This window comes from Hydra vulgaris, chromosome 15, assembly GCF_038396675.1.
Source record: "Hydra vulgaris chromosome 15, alternate assembly HydraT2T_AEP".
Lineage (NCBI taxonomy): Eukaryota > Metazoa > Cnidaria > Hydrozoa > Anthoathecata > Hydridae > Hydra > Hydra vulgaris.
In genome coordinates, this window is record NC_088934.1 from 26,124,282 (window position 1) to 26,141,170 (window position 16,889).

Below are 16,889 nucleotides of genomic sequence, written 5' to 3' on the forward strand. Positions count from 1 at the left end.
TATCCATTTTTAAAATTAATTTTTAAAATGATGGTACAAACTCAGCCGCAATACATAAAATTACACTATTCTCTAGGTCGGACAACTTACTTCAAACTAGGACAATCTACTCCGGAGTAAAATGTCCACTCGGACAGTTTACTTCAGCGGACAGTTTTCTCCGTGACAGTACTTCTATGCAATCAAAAAGGTGAATATCTCAAAATTTTCATTTTTTCAATTTTAATTCTTCAAAACCAAAATTTATCATAGAATCCGAATTTGTCATCGAACTGTTTCAAAAAGAAGTATTTTTGAAGTTATTTAAATTTATCTTGCTGATGGTATAAATTCTTACTCTTAGCAACGCCCTTAGCAACCGTGTTATGGAATTATAACACATCTTTCATAAGCTACTTCTGGTGCAATGGCATTCCTTAGGTGTTTAAAAGTATTTCTGATGCACTTGGCATGAAGATAAAAAATTTAGTTTGAAGTCTGACTTGGTAAACCTAAAAGGATATCGCTTGGTAAATTAAAGGTAAGCATGCACCGATTTTATATTTAATGTTATATATCATTGGAAAGGTTTTTAATTCAGTATTTTAAAATTATCAAAATTGAACAATTCTACAAAAAGTTATGACATTTTGAGTACCGAATTTTTGATATATGGACTTCTTGAAGAAACTGTGATCAAATTTGAGGTTTTTTTAACTTAAAACGTCATAACTTGGTCAATTCTTATCGAAATACATAAAACTTGGTATCAAAAGATAGGTCTAACATTGGCCAATATGTATATAAAAAGGGTATACGAAGGGCGCTAGAGGGGCGCCTACCAAACTCTTTATTATATTGAAAAATGTATATTTTTTAAATGAAAATATTATTACTTAATTGAAATTTATAATTTTTATTTGTATTTTTTAATATATTCTAACAGGATATCATCAAATATGATTTGGATACATTAGGTTGATAGACTAGAAGTCCTTTTGGCTTCGGGCGCACCCTCTGACCCAATATCAAGAATATTACTTTGTATCTTCATATCTAAATACATGCAATTTAGTATCAAAAGAAAGAAAGGTTTTAGGGATAAACACGTGAAAAGGGTGCAAGAGAGTATTATTCAAAAGCTCTACACCTCTCGCACATTGGGTAGGGGTGGGTTAAAACTTAAATATTTTTTTGTAATAATAAATAGTATTTATATAAAACACAAATCTTTCATAAAAAAATCAAACTCAACTATATACAAAAATTAATATACAAAGAGATTATATACAAGTATCAACTTAATAAATATATACATACACACTATACATACACCTATCAAAAAGTGTATATAGATTCAACTAAGTGAATCTATATAAACTTATTAATAAGTATATTTATAGTTAATAACTACATTCTTGAATCCTCTGCCATCTCTTCTGCCACCAGGAGGTTTGTATTTAAAATGAGGCCCTTTTTGATTTAGGCCCAGGGTGGCTTTGGCGCCAAACCAAGAAATCACTCCTAGACAAATCTATATTTAAAACAAAAATATTAAATGAGTATTCGAAAAATTAAAATGAAAAACAAAAATTAAAACACAGTAAAAAACTTACCAAGGAGGTCTTGGTTATCACTCTGGGTGCCAGATGGCAGTGATGACGTGGATGAAGCTGGTAAGTTTAACTTTTAAAATTTTTTAATATAAAATAAGTTTAATAAAAATTATAAAAAATAGTGTTCATTTAATAAAAAACCATTTAAAAAAACAAATTTACAACATTAAGATATATCTACCAAGTTCCTCCCTTTTGCGCCTCTTACCTCCTTTAGTGTTTCTGTAATGGAAAGTGAAAAATACCTTTTATATTGTCGCTTCAAGACAACTTGCACAGCATCACAAAGTCATTTCTTTAAGTTGGTTATCAATGAACCTTATACGAGTGTTAGTGGTTAGCAATATATTAATTTTAAAATGTTAGGGGCAAGAGTATTCCCAAAAAAATCTGTTCTTCTCCAAAACTGAGCAGCTGGATTAGATTTACTATTTGTAATTATTAGCAAAACTTTTTTTTAGCAACTCTCACACTCAAGAGACTGTAATGCTGAGCGACATGCAGCTGCAGTTGTGTCAAGAGGTTGCAAATGGCAGTTCAGCTCATTTAAATTCTTGCCCCAGGTTGCACAAACTTTGGTTATAGTAAGATGATTGACTGCAGCTCTGTCTGACGTTGTGTTAGATATATTTTCAATAATCGAGTTATGACATTCATCAAAGCTACTTTGGTAAAAATCTGAATAAACAAATGCCATATAATCAATTGAAGTGCATATATGACTTTCATAATCAAATGCTTTTCCTCCTGGTAACTGATCTAGAGCAAACACAAGACATTTATCTTAAGATGTTAAGTTAATGCTATTAATGTGGACACTTTCTTGTGTTGTAGCATCAAACTCAAGAGTAGGATTATTATTATGCATAGCCCACTCTGCTGCTTGCAAATCTGAAATACTGCCAAGTTCATGAGCTCTTTGCTCAACAGTACTTCGATGAGGAATATTATTAAAAATAACACCCATATAATGCCTTATTTTGCTCATAAGATATGGAATGTTACCTGTTGGTATATTACACAACAACATAATTAAATTTTTTTATTCTTATTTGTAATGAATATGTTTTTTCATCTTTTGGCATAATTACATTTCTTTCCTCCTTATTCTGGAGCAAATCATTCTCCAAACTAGCAATTACCCTCTTACTTGTAAAAAACAGCAGCATTATGTTTAGTTTTGAGTTGCCTTAACTTATGCTTTTCATTTAATTTCAAAGCTTTTTTTTCAGCTTTAAAGTGACGAATCTGCTCACTATAATTTTATTTTTTTGTGTGTGTTTTTTCAGATCTGGTATTTCTGCCCTTGAAGCTTTAATTGTTTTTTCTTTTTGTTTAACATTTTGTCTTAGAACACATAATTGATTTGGCATGCTGTTTAATTCAGCTTTTAAAAGTGCTATCTTGTTCCGATATTTTTTGTTCAGTTGAACATCAACGTCTGCAGGTTATAGCGAATGAGACGTAACTAGACATATATTTAGAGAGAAATTAGACCCTATAGAACAAAAAAAAAAAGGTAGGTTATCTTACTTGTTTTCTCTCCTTTAACTAGTTAGTTAAAGGAGATAAAACATTCATATTGGTATATGAAACATCTGAGAAGCTTGATGATAATATAATATTAGGCAAACTTGATATAAGGCTTAAAAAAGATTTATTGCAAAATTCAAAAAAATGCTTACTGTCCTCAGCCCTGTTATAATTTCTACACCAATTCAATGATTTATTTATGAGACTCCTAACCTGATTTTTACATGTTTCTATCTTAAAATGTCTAGTGACTTGTTCAGATGTTTTGAGAAATGAATCACTATTTTTTGTAAATAATAAAAAAATATGTCCATTTCTACAAACTGTATTACACTCTGTATTAGAGTCAATGCCTATTTGCGACAATTCAAAGTTTTTGGCCCCATGATAGCAGAAAAAAAAAGTTTAATTCTTATAAATAAAAAATAATATATATTTAAATAATAGTAAATATAATGACATTAAAATTGCAAACTATATTACAACTATTTAGTACAATTAAATAATCTATATTGTTATTACTTGTACATTTGACCCCTCCTCACTGCGAGTGTATCACATTATTGAAGCTTAAAAAGTTATCTAATTAGAGTATAATGTTAAGGTGTCTGAGTGTGCTTTTTTTTTCAATGAAATTTGGCAGGTAGTAAGAAAAAAGGTTATTAAGGGTGAGAGAATATATTAGAAAAACGAACCAGCATTCCTTTGATATATACTTAATATCCAAACAGCAACAAATTTTGACTTAAATGGAGTAGAGTTTTAAAGTATCTGAGTATGCTTTTTTTTCTTTTAAATTTGGCAGGTAGTAAAAAAAAAGGTTATTTAAGGTGAGAGAGATTATTATAAAAATGAACAAGCATTCCTTCGATATATACTTGATGTCCAAAAAAACAAGCAAATTTTTAACAACAATCAAATTTATAATAAATAAAATTTTACATAAAAAAATCTATGCAAAATTAAAGTTCCATAATTCTATGTTGATACATATTTCTCAAAAATGACAGAGCAAAACAAGTTCATACCATGCAACTTTTCAATAAACTTATCACAGAATTTGGCCAAAAAAACGGTTTCATAAAATCCGCATTTATGCGTACCTAATGAATAGTATTAATATAATATGGCATCAATTAATGGCATCAATTTATTTATATTATATTTTGTATTTATATACATTATATATTTATATTTATATACATTAATCAATGACATTAAGTGTATTTAAGCCTAATTTGCACTGAAATAAAGTTAAATTACTTTTTAAAAAATGTTAAAATGTTATTAATTTTGTTTAATTAACTTTGTTTCAATGTTCTTTAAGTATCGAGAATTGATACTTTCTGATAGTATGCCTAATGTATATCTTGAAAAATTAATATATTTTGTTTTTTGCTTTTATATATAATTGATGCAGGCTTCAAGTTTAACTTAAACTTGAAACTTTGCTCTAAGTTACATTCTTTTTGCATTTGATTTATGACATGAACTAATGAATTTTTTTATTTATATTTTACATATGGCAAATACTTAGTAGAAAAATGAATAATTATGAAGTTAATTTTTTGGTATAAAAAACAAGATTTAATTTTTTTCAATTTTGAAATATAGATATTCAAAAATTTGTATTTCATCATTTTCATTTATTCACTATGTGCAGAACCAGGATCAATAACAATACCTTTAGATCCCCTTGAAGAAACTCTTGAAGAATGACACATTCTTCAAGAGTTTCTTCAAAGGGATCTGATTGTTATTGATCCTGGTTCTGGTTTCTTCAAGGGAAACTAAAAGAACATCAAATATTGCACACAGTGCATTATGTTTCAGCATTCTCAAGAGGAATGGAAAAGGAATTAAAAGGTTTGCAAATTTAAAATATTTTTACAATCCAATAATGTAAATAGAAGTATATGTATACTTATGCGTAAAATAATAGATGTATGTATAGATGCAATTTGAATGTTAGTTATTTGTGTTTCCATTTAAAATGCATTGATTTTATTTGAAATTATATATTTTTTAAAGAAATACAAATTCGTTAATTTTCAAGTGTTATTTGTTATTTTTGTGTATATAAAATTAAGATAAAATATAAACATCTTTAAACAAATATAAACAAAGAAAAAAATAAAAATTTTACCTGTCCAGAAAAAACAATTGACCGTCAATTCCATGTGTTAGTCGGTTAAATTGACTGCTCGCCTTCAATTTCTTATTTTCCATGCTGCTATTGAATATTCTCCAGAAGTCACAAGACCCTAATTTTTGAGATAAAATTCGAGATTTCATGGCCTGAGAATAGTGGGTTTTCATGTCAGACAAAACCTTTTTACAATGGTTAAAAACCTTTTTACAATGGTTAAAAACCTTTTTACAATTCTAGCAATAGTAAACAGAAGTCTGTTTTCTGGAGAAATGTTTTGCTGATATCTATCATGAATATGAAAATAATGTAAAGTAAAGTAATCTATGAAATGAATATAAAGTAAAATATAAATAATGTAAAGTAAAATAATCTATGAAATGAATATAAAGTATTATGTAAAGTAAAATAATCTATGAATGATATGAAAATAATTTAAAATAAAAAGGTAAAAAAGTAAAAAGTAAAAATATTGATCTTTTCTATTACTTTTATATTTTATATTATACTTCTAGAGTCTATTGTATTAAGTTAAACAATTTTAATGTAAATATTTGTAATTTAAGAACTAAAGTAATTTTTAAAATATTTACTTTTTTAAAAATAAAAAAGTAAAACAAAAATAGAATAATGCATTAATACCCTCCTATATCCTACAATCTTGGTTTATAGATAGATATTAAATTATATTTTTATTTCATTTTCATAAGTAGTTGTAGATATAATGGCAATATTTATTTATTTGTTTTATAGAATTGACAAAAAAAAAATCATAAAGATTTTTTTTGAAGATAAAGAACTTTCCTATTCTGGAGTTCCTTTTATTATATCTTCACAGTCTACTCTTGACTGTCAACAAGGGAAAGACCGAAATGTTAAAGTAAAGGCTGAGTACAGAGGAAAAAAAAATGATGAAGCGGTAAGTTACACAACAGCTTTTAAGTTGTTGCAAAAAAAAATTAATTTTTATTACTGTTTTATTTTATTTTAATTGTTATCAATATTATTTATCTTTAACATTTAATACATATCAATAAAACTGGTTTTTTCAATTATGAGATCTTTTAGTTTTTTCTTCAAGGCAATAAGATTATCCAATTTAGTAAGTTATATTTATGCTATATTTTGTGCTATTTTGTTGTATATGGAATATTATCTTCAGCAAAAAATTTTGTTGGCATTATTTATTTTATATTAAAGCAATGACTTTAAATTGCATGTTCAATAATTTAAATTTATTGAAACAATTAATAAGTACAAATTTTTTATGGTAAATGGCTCAATGTTTTAATTACAAAAATTGGTTTCATCGTGAATGCGAAAGAATTCCTCAAAGTGCATTTGAAAAAAAAGATGAGCTTTGGAGTTGTCATAATTGCTTCAAAGGATGTACAATGAAGTAATATTTAAAAAAAATTTATACCGAAGCAAAATCTTTTTAAATGTAGTACTTGAGTACTTTTTGGGAAAAGTCCCAAAAAAGACTGCTTTGAATATGTTCCTGGTATACAAGAGCTCTAAAATAAATTGAGGCTACATTAAAAAAAAATAACACCGAATTTAATGTTTTAAAACTGAACATTTTTTACTCCAGGTTAAAAATTGTTCTTTCCTATATCTTAAATGTTGAGATTTTCTATAAAGTAGTAAATCTCAGCACTTGTTGGCGCCAAAGTCCAGAAATAGATAGTGATTATTAACTTTTGAAAGCGTCTTTTTTGGTACTTCCAATCCCTGCTAGTCAAGCTGTATCTAATATATATCCAGGTATATTTTATTTAATAATTATTTTATAGCAAAGAAAAAATTAATATTAGGAAATATAAAGAATAAATAAAAATAAAAAAGAAGAAATTATGAGTTAGATTTTGTAAATGTTTGTTTTTCATGTTTCATAATTATGTAGTACCAAAATTGTAATCATTAATTTAAAACTATAAAATAAGTTTGCAAGGATAATTGGTTATAATGCAGTATAATGTAACAAATAGTCCTTATTTTGTGGGTCATTACTTTATTGAAGAGTTGCAAATAAAAAGTTGTTAACATCAAACAATTTTCTATTTTGTATATAGAAAGATAACCAATAAAGCTTCATCCGAACCTGCTTAGCACAAATGGTAAAAGCATCACTTCTAAAACGGTTATTTTCATAGCCACATAGATTTTTAAAAACATTAAAGCATCAAAGCATTAAAATCCTTTCCTTGCTACATCAACATTATATTATTAGCAATGATTTTGGTAGTTAAACTTTAGGAACTGATGTTTAACTTTCGAATCATTAACTAAAAGCTGATATAAATTAAAAACCTAAAGGTATTTAGAATCTATAACAAAGAAAAGCAACTAAATGGTAAGTCTTCCTTTTAAATTTTTGTTTATTATTTTAAAAATGTTTCTTTTATTATTGCTCTATTTTTAATCATTTTATCTATAATTTGTTACTTGTAATGAAAAACTTTTTTGTGTTTTAATTGGGTCAATATTTAAGTATCCATATCAAAAATGTGCTAAAAATAATTTCACCTCATGGTTTTCATGTCAAATATACATCGAACTATATTCTGAAGATTTGAAGCTCTAAAATGTTTGTAAGTTTGAAAATTTCAAAAGAAAAATAATAAGACTTTCATGGCTTTAAAACCTAATAATTTCAACCTCATGTGAATTGAATGGTAGTTTGTGTTTAAAAAAAGATTCCAGACCTCTTAGATCCAGGCCTCTTATCTGCCAAAAAATGTCTTAATCTTAATTAAAAGCTATTAATTTGCCAGAAAGTTTTCAAACAGAATTAAGAAGCAGCCTCATTTCATAATACAAGATTTGGCCTACTACCTGTTGATCAGCTAATTTGTGAAAAAGCAACCCATAAAGTCTTTAATATACATCAGAATCTCCATGAAGTGTCAGAGCAAGGGTAACACTAAACTATGGTAACCAATTTAGGAAACATGATTATGGTAAAAGAAGAGTCGTATTTTTAATCTTGGATCAATTTCTATTTTCTGTGTTATGTTTATATGTGAAATATTATTAATTAATTATATTAAATGATAAAATGTATGTTGCACATTGTAAAAATGGCTCATCTGGAATTTAACAAACATCACTCGCCAGTACAAGCAGTGTTATTCTTATACAAAAAGTCATTTGAATTTGTTTAAAATATAATATGGCTGCATGTCTTATATCTTTTTAGTTTCAAACAAAGTAAGTAAATACTGCTATAAATGATTAAACAAATTTATCTTATTGTTCACAATACTGTAAAAATGAATAAATTAAACCCTTTTTCTAAGAAATTTTTTGAATTAGTAAGTTTGTTCAGGAAATTGTCAATATTACAAGTAACTATCTTTGATTGTAAGACATAATCAGAAATATATGGTTGATTAATATCAACTATAATTTTGTGGACACAGGTGGTGCAAAAGTGAAAACTGTTTATGAAAAGCTGAATCCTTTCTTGATGATTACAAAAAACGTGTAACATATCTTAGTACCGTGAAATGTTGTTTCTTTGAACTGGGGTAACTTTGGAAAAAAATATTGAGTAAAACTCTTTCTAGTAGAGTTTTTGTTTAAAGTTTACCCAACTGTTTAAAGTAACAATATTTGATGGTTATTTTGAAAAAATTACCTACCTGGAGTCGTTAATAAAAGTTGTCAGTCATTAAAAGCAATGATACATGATCCTATTTTACCATCAAAATTAAAATTCTTTGAAATGGTATCAGAAATTAAACACCTTTCTAAAAGGGTTTCAAACAGATAAGTTTTTGGTACCATTTATGACTACTATTCTTATATAGTCAAAGACAATTTATTCTCAAAAATGCTGTAAAAAAATTTGATGCACTTTATTTTCAAACTTGACATTAAAGACTTCAACTTGACATAAAAGCATTAAAATTGGCAAAGAGATGCAGCATCATGCAAGAGAAGCAAACAGTTGCAACTGTGAAAACTTACAAAAGCAAAAAATTAAAAAAGAAAAAAAAAAATGTGGCATTAAAGCAAAAAATTGTTTGCAGACTTGTTCAAAGTTAAATTGATTTTTTATCAAACAAGTTGACAAGGTTGCCACTAATGCAGAAAAGTAAAGTGACTTTTAAAAGAGAAACTAAAAACTACACTTTTAAAAGAGTCTGATAAAAAAAGTTATGTTAAAAAAAGTCAAAGCAATAAAGGAAGATACTGAGTTTGATTTGATTGGAAAGAAGCTAAACAAGGAGTAGACATTTTAAATGTGACATTTTCCTTTGATGATATTTTATCGTCATGTTAATAAAGCCAAATTTTAGATTTTCAGTACTTAAAAAAGCAATTATTAATAAAGTTAATTTTTAAAATATATTTTATGATTTAGGTTTTGTAGAAAGGTAAAATCCTCAAACATATAATAATTAGATTTATGGTATAGAGTTTTAAGTGAAATTTTTATTTCAAACCTTTTCAAATACTTTTTTTCATTTAAAAAAATGCTCTGAATATTAAAAAAAATCCTACAAAATTTTTAGGTAAAATATGGGGTCAAGTCATGAATTTTTTTTTTTCTGGAGGGTAATATCCTGGAATTTTTTAATCAAATATCCTTGAAATATAGGAAAATAGTCCTAGTAAGTAATGAAATTTTGATTTTGTTATTTCAAAAAGGCATGTTTTACAGCTCTGATGATAAGTTTTATAAGTTGCCTGTTAACCCTTTTTCTCACTTTCTTAGTAAACTTTTATTCTATTAATTTTTGCCTAAAGCTTTCTTGGAAGTAAATTTGTATAAAAAAAATAATTGCAACTTACCCTTAAGTACAAACTTTTTGTTTGTTATTGAATGTTTTTCCTTCCAATTAAAAAAACTCTTTGTAGTTCCAAATTTGCTGTGTCTTTTAGTTTATGATTCAAAAGTTAAACACTAGGTTTCGGAGTTTAACTATCAATATCATTTCTAAGAACAAGTAACAAGAGGTTCATTGACTCTAAAATCAAAAAATACATATTAATTTTAATATATGTTAAAATCAAAAAATACATATTAATTTTAATATATGTTAAAATCAAAAAATACATATTAATTTTAATATATGTTAATTTATCTAAGGGAAATTTAAATATACAAAAAATTTATCAAGTTATTATTTGTAAGTTGTAATTTAAAAAACACATAAGAACATATATAATGCACACATAAAAAATATATGTATAGACCACAACACTCTGAAAATATGAAAGAACATATACAACTTATAAGTTGATAATGATATAATATACTAATAATATAAGTAATGTTCAAAAAAGCTCAAAAGCTACTGAGAGTTAAATTTACCTAATTTATAGCTATTTTCAAAACTGTTAGAAAAAATTTTTTTATAGTTCTTTATTGGCTCTGAATTAAAACAGATAAAATTAAAAACTTCTGTGAAATGGTAAGAACGTAATTTTATGAAAGGTTTATTTAGACTTTTAAGTCTAAATGAAGATTTCATAAAATTACACCTAAATTAACACTTTTCTAATAATATAAATCATAAAAACACTTTTTTATTATTATTAAAATTACTTCAAATTTAAGTTATAAAATAAAGAATAAAATATGAAACTAAGGCAAGAAAGATCAAACATTTTGTGCAATTTAGAGGAATAATTTACAGTATTTTTGATTTTTGTAAAATTGTTTAAAATTATTTTAAGTTCTTTTAATCACTAAAAATCACTGTTTAAAAAAATAAAGAAGCCTGTTCAAGTAAAACCTTTATCTCGATTCAACATCAATATCTGATTCAACATCTTTACAAAGGTATTCTTTAGAACTTTCTTCAATTTTCTCTAAAAATTTAAAAATTGCATCAGTGGTTCCAGTGTTCAAAATCTCTGGAGAATGTGACCCCTCCAATTACCGTCTAATTAATCTAAGAAATCTCAAGGTTCTATCCTATTTTGCTTCTTATCTACATTAATGATCTTCTTGACAACCTTATATCTAAAGTGGCTCTATTTGCTGATGACTCAACTTTATTCTCCTGTCTTAACAAAAAATATTCTTTTTTCGATCTTAGAACAGGGAGCCTAATCTTGAATCTGATATCACTAAAGCACATTCTGTAACAGAGATGGGCTTGTAAAACTCTAAAAAAACTCAGTTATTTACTGCAAACAAATATTGCAATACTATCAACATTCCAATATCGATGTCATCAATAATTGATCAATAGCAACCCTCTTGCTGAGTCCTCTTCTTTGCATCTTCTTGGATTATCACTCACAACTAGCATCTGTTAAGGTTGCTTCTCTTTAACAAGCTTGCCATTTTCTTACTTCTGATTCCGAAATTGCTTGACACAATTTTACATCTCTGTTTTGGGTTAAATACCATTCAAACCGTTTTTTTTGTATTAAATGTTAATGGCAGTGGTTTCAACATTTAATGCAGTTTATAACTTTTGCTATGCAAACCAAGATGGAGCAATTGGTAAAATATTGTCAGCACATGCCAAATGATTCAAAAAAGTTCCACCTGTGTTACATCCAATATGCATGTTCGTAATATTGAAAATCAGTGTTCTTATATAAAATATGAACAAGAACGGTGAAAGAATTCCACCTTGCCGTACACCATTGCTCATGTTAAAGCTATCAGAGTTTACTTTCTGCATCTGACAATGCAAGTAGACAGACAAACCCGGATTTACCTATAGGCAGACTAGGCACTGCGTAGGGCCCCAAGATTTTGGGGGCCTTCAAGCATTAGTAGATCCAATTCCAAAACAAATAAATATTAGAACTGAAAACTTTTGATAAAAAATCAACAATTGTATTTAAAAAAATTGAACTTTATATATTATGAGTTTGCACATAAACGTTCATAATTTCAAATTATTAATTTGAAAAACATGTTTTTTTTACGGGCGCCATCTCTTTTAGTAAAAACATACACCCCTTCCTTGTTTATTCATAATTTGTGAAATTATAATGTAGGGTATAATCAAATTTTCAAATAGAAATCAAATTTCAACTTAATAAGTTGAAATTTGAATTCTATTTTTACAGAATAAACAAGAAACTTAGATTAAAAATGATTTTTTAAGTATAGTAAAATTCAATAAATTAATGTAAGAATTTAATTAGTGCATTATTTCATTCATTTCAGCAAAGAAATATAAGAATATTTGACTTTTTCCTTAATTTTAGAAAAAACTAAAAAATGAAGAGAACATATATAGCATATATAACATAGAAAGCGGAGCTCAAAAACGTAAGAAAAAAGCTGAAAAAGATGAGGAAGTCAAAAAATTACCAAAGCTTGATTAGTTTTTCATTAAAGTAAATGAAAATGCTACTGGATTGGAAAAAAATAATTTGTCAACAATCACTGAAACATCAACTCTAGCTTGTTGTGAATCATCTCCAATAAGTGCAATAACTTTAAATGATCTGAGTGCTCAAATTAATAGACATAGTGATGCCGGACTATGGACTGATTTGTCTCAGGAGGATGTTGAATTATGGATTCAAAAGGGGCCTGAAGTCTGTCAGAATATAAATGACACATTTTTGGTTTCAAAAACGTCGTATGCAGAAAACGATTGCTATTGCTCAAAAAACCACTAGCAAAAAAGCCAATGGTGAAGAATATAAACGAGAATGGTTAATATATTCACCATCGCTAGGTAGTGTGTTTTGCTTTGTGTGCAAGCTGTTTAGAGTTTCTCAGTTCGCCCTAGCAACGCATGGATTTAGAGACTGGAAGAATTCGTTTTCATCGTTAAAAAGTCATGAGAATTCAACCGAACATAGAGAAGCTTTGATGAAGTATTTAGAGCGTGAAAATAATTATAGTGTAAAAGTTCAGCTGGACTCTGAAATCAGAAAGGAACGAAATTACTGGCGACAAGTTTTGAAACGAGTAGTAGCAGTGATTTGTACTTTAATAGAAAAAAACTTGGCTTTCAAAGGAACCTACGAAAGTTTCGGCAAAGAATCCAATGGCAATTTTATAGGATTACTGGAGCTTATTTCGAAGTTTGACCCTTTTCTATCTGAACATGTGGAAAATTGTGGAAATGTTGGATCTGGAAAAACTAATTATTTGTCAAAGACTGTTTGTGACGAAAACTTTGCACTGATGGCCAAGAAAGTTTTACAGTCGATTAGCAACAAAGAAAAAAATACAAAATATTTTGGTTTATCCATTGATTCTACACCAGACACTAGTCACAAAGATTAGCTTTGTATTATCTTGAGATATGTTGATGATACAACATTTGAACCGATTGAAAGATTTATCAATTTTGTGCAAGTTGAGGATCACTCAGATGAGAAATTAGCTGAAGTAACCATCAATTTTTTGGATTCAACTATCAGCTTGGATATATCCAACTGTAGATCACAATCATATAACAACGCGCCAAACATGTCTGGAAATATAAAGGTATGAAGACAAAAATTTTGAATATCAATAAGTTGGCCACCTTTTTGTCGTGTGCTGGACATTCATTGAATTTAGTGGGTTCATCTGGTGTTGATTGTTGTGCAGAGTCAATTAATTTTTTTGGAATAGTTCAACAAATATATAACTTCTTTTCGTCATCAACCAAATGATGGGCTGTTCTAGAGAAATTTTCGGATAGGTCTGTTAAATCATTGTTTAAAATCCAATGTGCTCGTACAGACTATGTGAATACAATATATCGTAACTACGAAGACATAGAAGATTCTTTGAATGAAATCGCGGAAGATTCAAGTTTTGACTCGAATTCGAGAGCGGAGGCACATAATCTGATTAGAAAGATGGACGAATTTGAATTTGCATTACAAACAGTTTTTTGGAACACCGTCCTGAGTCGAATAAACTTAGTTTCAAAATGTATACAAGATTCAAAAATTACCCTAGACACTTGTTCGAATTTATACTCATCTCTTGGTGATTTTTTTGATAAATTAGTTGGAGATTATAATGTCATTGAAGCAGAAGCGAAAAAGTTCCTTCCAGACACCGACTACACAATCAAAAGGCAACAAACAAACAAAAGATTTCCAGATGAATCTCAAACACCACAAACCAAATCGACTCCTAAAGAAGCATTTCAAACAAATATATTTGAGAAAAGTTTGAAAATACTCAGTGTAAACTTAAAAGAACGGGCTAAAGCTTATCAGGATATTTTCGCACTATTTGGATTTTTGACAAATTTAAACATATCACATGAGGATTTAAAAACTAACGTACAAAAAATTATGGAGCAATCAGTGAAGACATCGATGAAGCTTTGTATAATAAACTAATTCATTTACATAATTATTTTAAGTTTACCTGCAAAAGTGAAGATTTACCTACAAGTCATTTATCATTATATAAAATTATTAAAGAAAAAAAAATGGAAATTGTGTTTCCAAATTCCAAAACAATTTTAAGAATCTATTTATGTTTGATGCTCACTAACTGTTCTGGAGAACGAAGTTTTTCAAAGTTAAGACTTACGAAAAATTATTTAAGATCAACTATGATACAAAATATATTAAATAGTTTTTCATTGCTATCAAGTAATGTAGATTTGATGAAAAAAATTGATTTCGACGAATTGGTTGAAGAATTTGCTAAGGAAAAGTGTAGAAAAAAGTTAATGTAAAATTTGAAAATAAAACATACTTTCACTTACCGTTTTTATAAATAAAACATATTTTCACGAGTCCTTTTTTAAATTTGATTGAGTGTCAATATTTGATATTGCTTTTAAAAGTACATTCTTGATTCTTGAGTAAAGGATTAATATATCATTTGAGGGGCCCCAAAATTTGCATCTGCCTAGGGCCCCAAATGGGGTAATTCCGGGCCTGTAGACAGACAACATTCTTGGCAAAACCTTGATCGATTAATTTAGAAAACAGTTTCCAATAATTAACGCTATCGAAAGCATTATTGAAATGTATAAAGCATGTGAATACATGGCTTCCTCTAGAAATATAGTATTCAACCGTCTTTTTTAAATAATATGTACAAGATATTGTGGAATGATTTTTCTTGAAACCAAACTGAAAGTCATCAGCATTCTCATCAAATTCAATTCATTCTAATAAAATACGTTCAAGTATTTTAGAACAAGCGGGAGAGATTGTGATTGCTCTGTAATTATTAAAATCTGTTAAGTTTCCAGTTTATGATTTTACTATAGGTGTTATCGTGGCTTCACAAAATGTTGATTGCAAATGTCCATACAACACGCATAAATTTAAAAAAAATACTTAGATAAAGAGAAAGTCTATGTTCTCCATATATAAATGATTCCATAAACAAGTCATCTGGTCCAGCAGATTTTCTCTTTATTTGCTTATGCAAAGCGATAGTAACATCTATAATAGTAACTCTAACAGGTATGTCTAGCAATAAAGAATGTACTTTCTGTTTTAAGTGTATTCTATGCTGGTTATCATTAAGTGAATTATATAGTGCTTGAAAATATTTCTTCCACAGAGTGGCGATGTTCTTGTCACCATTAACTCCACCAATATTAGCAATATAATTGGTTTTCTTTATATTACTAATTTTATACGCACTGTTCCGAAACTTTAAAGGATCGCCATTATTGATATACTTTGCACATCTGTCAGCTTTAATTTGCCCAGTATGATTTTTACGGTGTCTAAAAGCGAGTTTAAATACTGCCTGAGTTTTTTTCATTCTTTCGAAGATAACTCCATTTTTAGGCTTTCCATCTATTACCCATTGCTTGAATGCATCCCTGGCTAATCAATGTTTATCTGAAACATAGTCATTCCATCCAGGAACATTAAATTTCAAAGTTACTTTTAAACGCCTATGACGTATCACATCAGCCACAGCAGATATATGCATACATTTTATAATTTTATTGTAAAAAAGATCAATTTTAAAAGCAATTCATGCATGAAATACAGATATAATGCAAAAATTGATTATTTTTTTGTGTAGCTAGTTTAATTGATTACTTTTTAAACCAGATTGCAAGACAGAAAAAATACTATTTAATAATGATTAAAATATATTAAAATATTAGGGCAAATTAGTTAATATATAGCAAATTAGTTTCTATAAAGAAAACAAAAATAATTAAGTCAAATCAAATGTTTTTTTTTAATGTCAAATCAATTATACTCAATAATTAATAATAATCAATAATCTCCTCTCCCATTCCTAAGAATGAAACGGTTAGAAGAAAATGGTTAAATGCGATAAATCGTGCTGCAGATAGCACTTCGTCGTCGACGAAGTAATTGGTACATATTGCCAATATGTACCATCTAATTAAAAAAATACTGGGATATTCCTGGACCACCTTTGACCATCCCTAAATGACCACCTTAGCAGTCATGACCACTCCTGAACACCGAAGATGCCCAGATTCAAATTTCCTGACCGTAATAGCGGTCAGGAAATTTGAATCCGGGAATCTATATTTAGACATACAAAATATTATAAATTTGAAAAATATTATAAATTTCGTTATATATTTTGACTCGCGAAACTTGTAAATTATTACATCTTTAACTTACAAAACTTGTAAATGTATTTACGGCGAAATATGAAGAAATAAAAAAATAAAAAAAATCGTAAATACTGCAATAGTCACTTGTTAGGC

General features: G+C 27.8%; 1 long non-coding RNA gene across 1 annotated transcript; it reads right to left on the minus strand.

The window, feature by feature from the left end:
- Positions 1-4,365: 4,365 nt before the first annotated feature.
- LOC136091608 (uncharacterized) lies at positions 4,366-16,032 on the minus strand. The gene is made up of 3 exons (XR_010644117.1): positions 14,934-16,032; positions 10,081-10,256; positions 4,366-5,392 (listed from the first exon to the last, which is right to left on the minus strand). It is a non-coding gene; the product is annotated as an uncharacterized LOC136091608 (long non-coding RNA).
- Between the last annotated feature and the right edge of the window lie 857 nt (positions 16,033-16,889).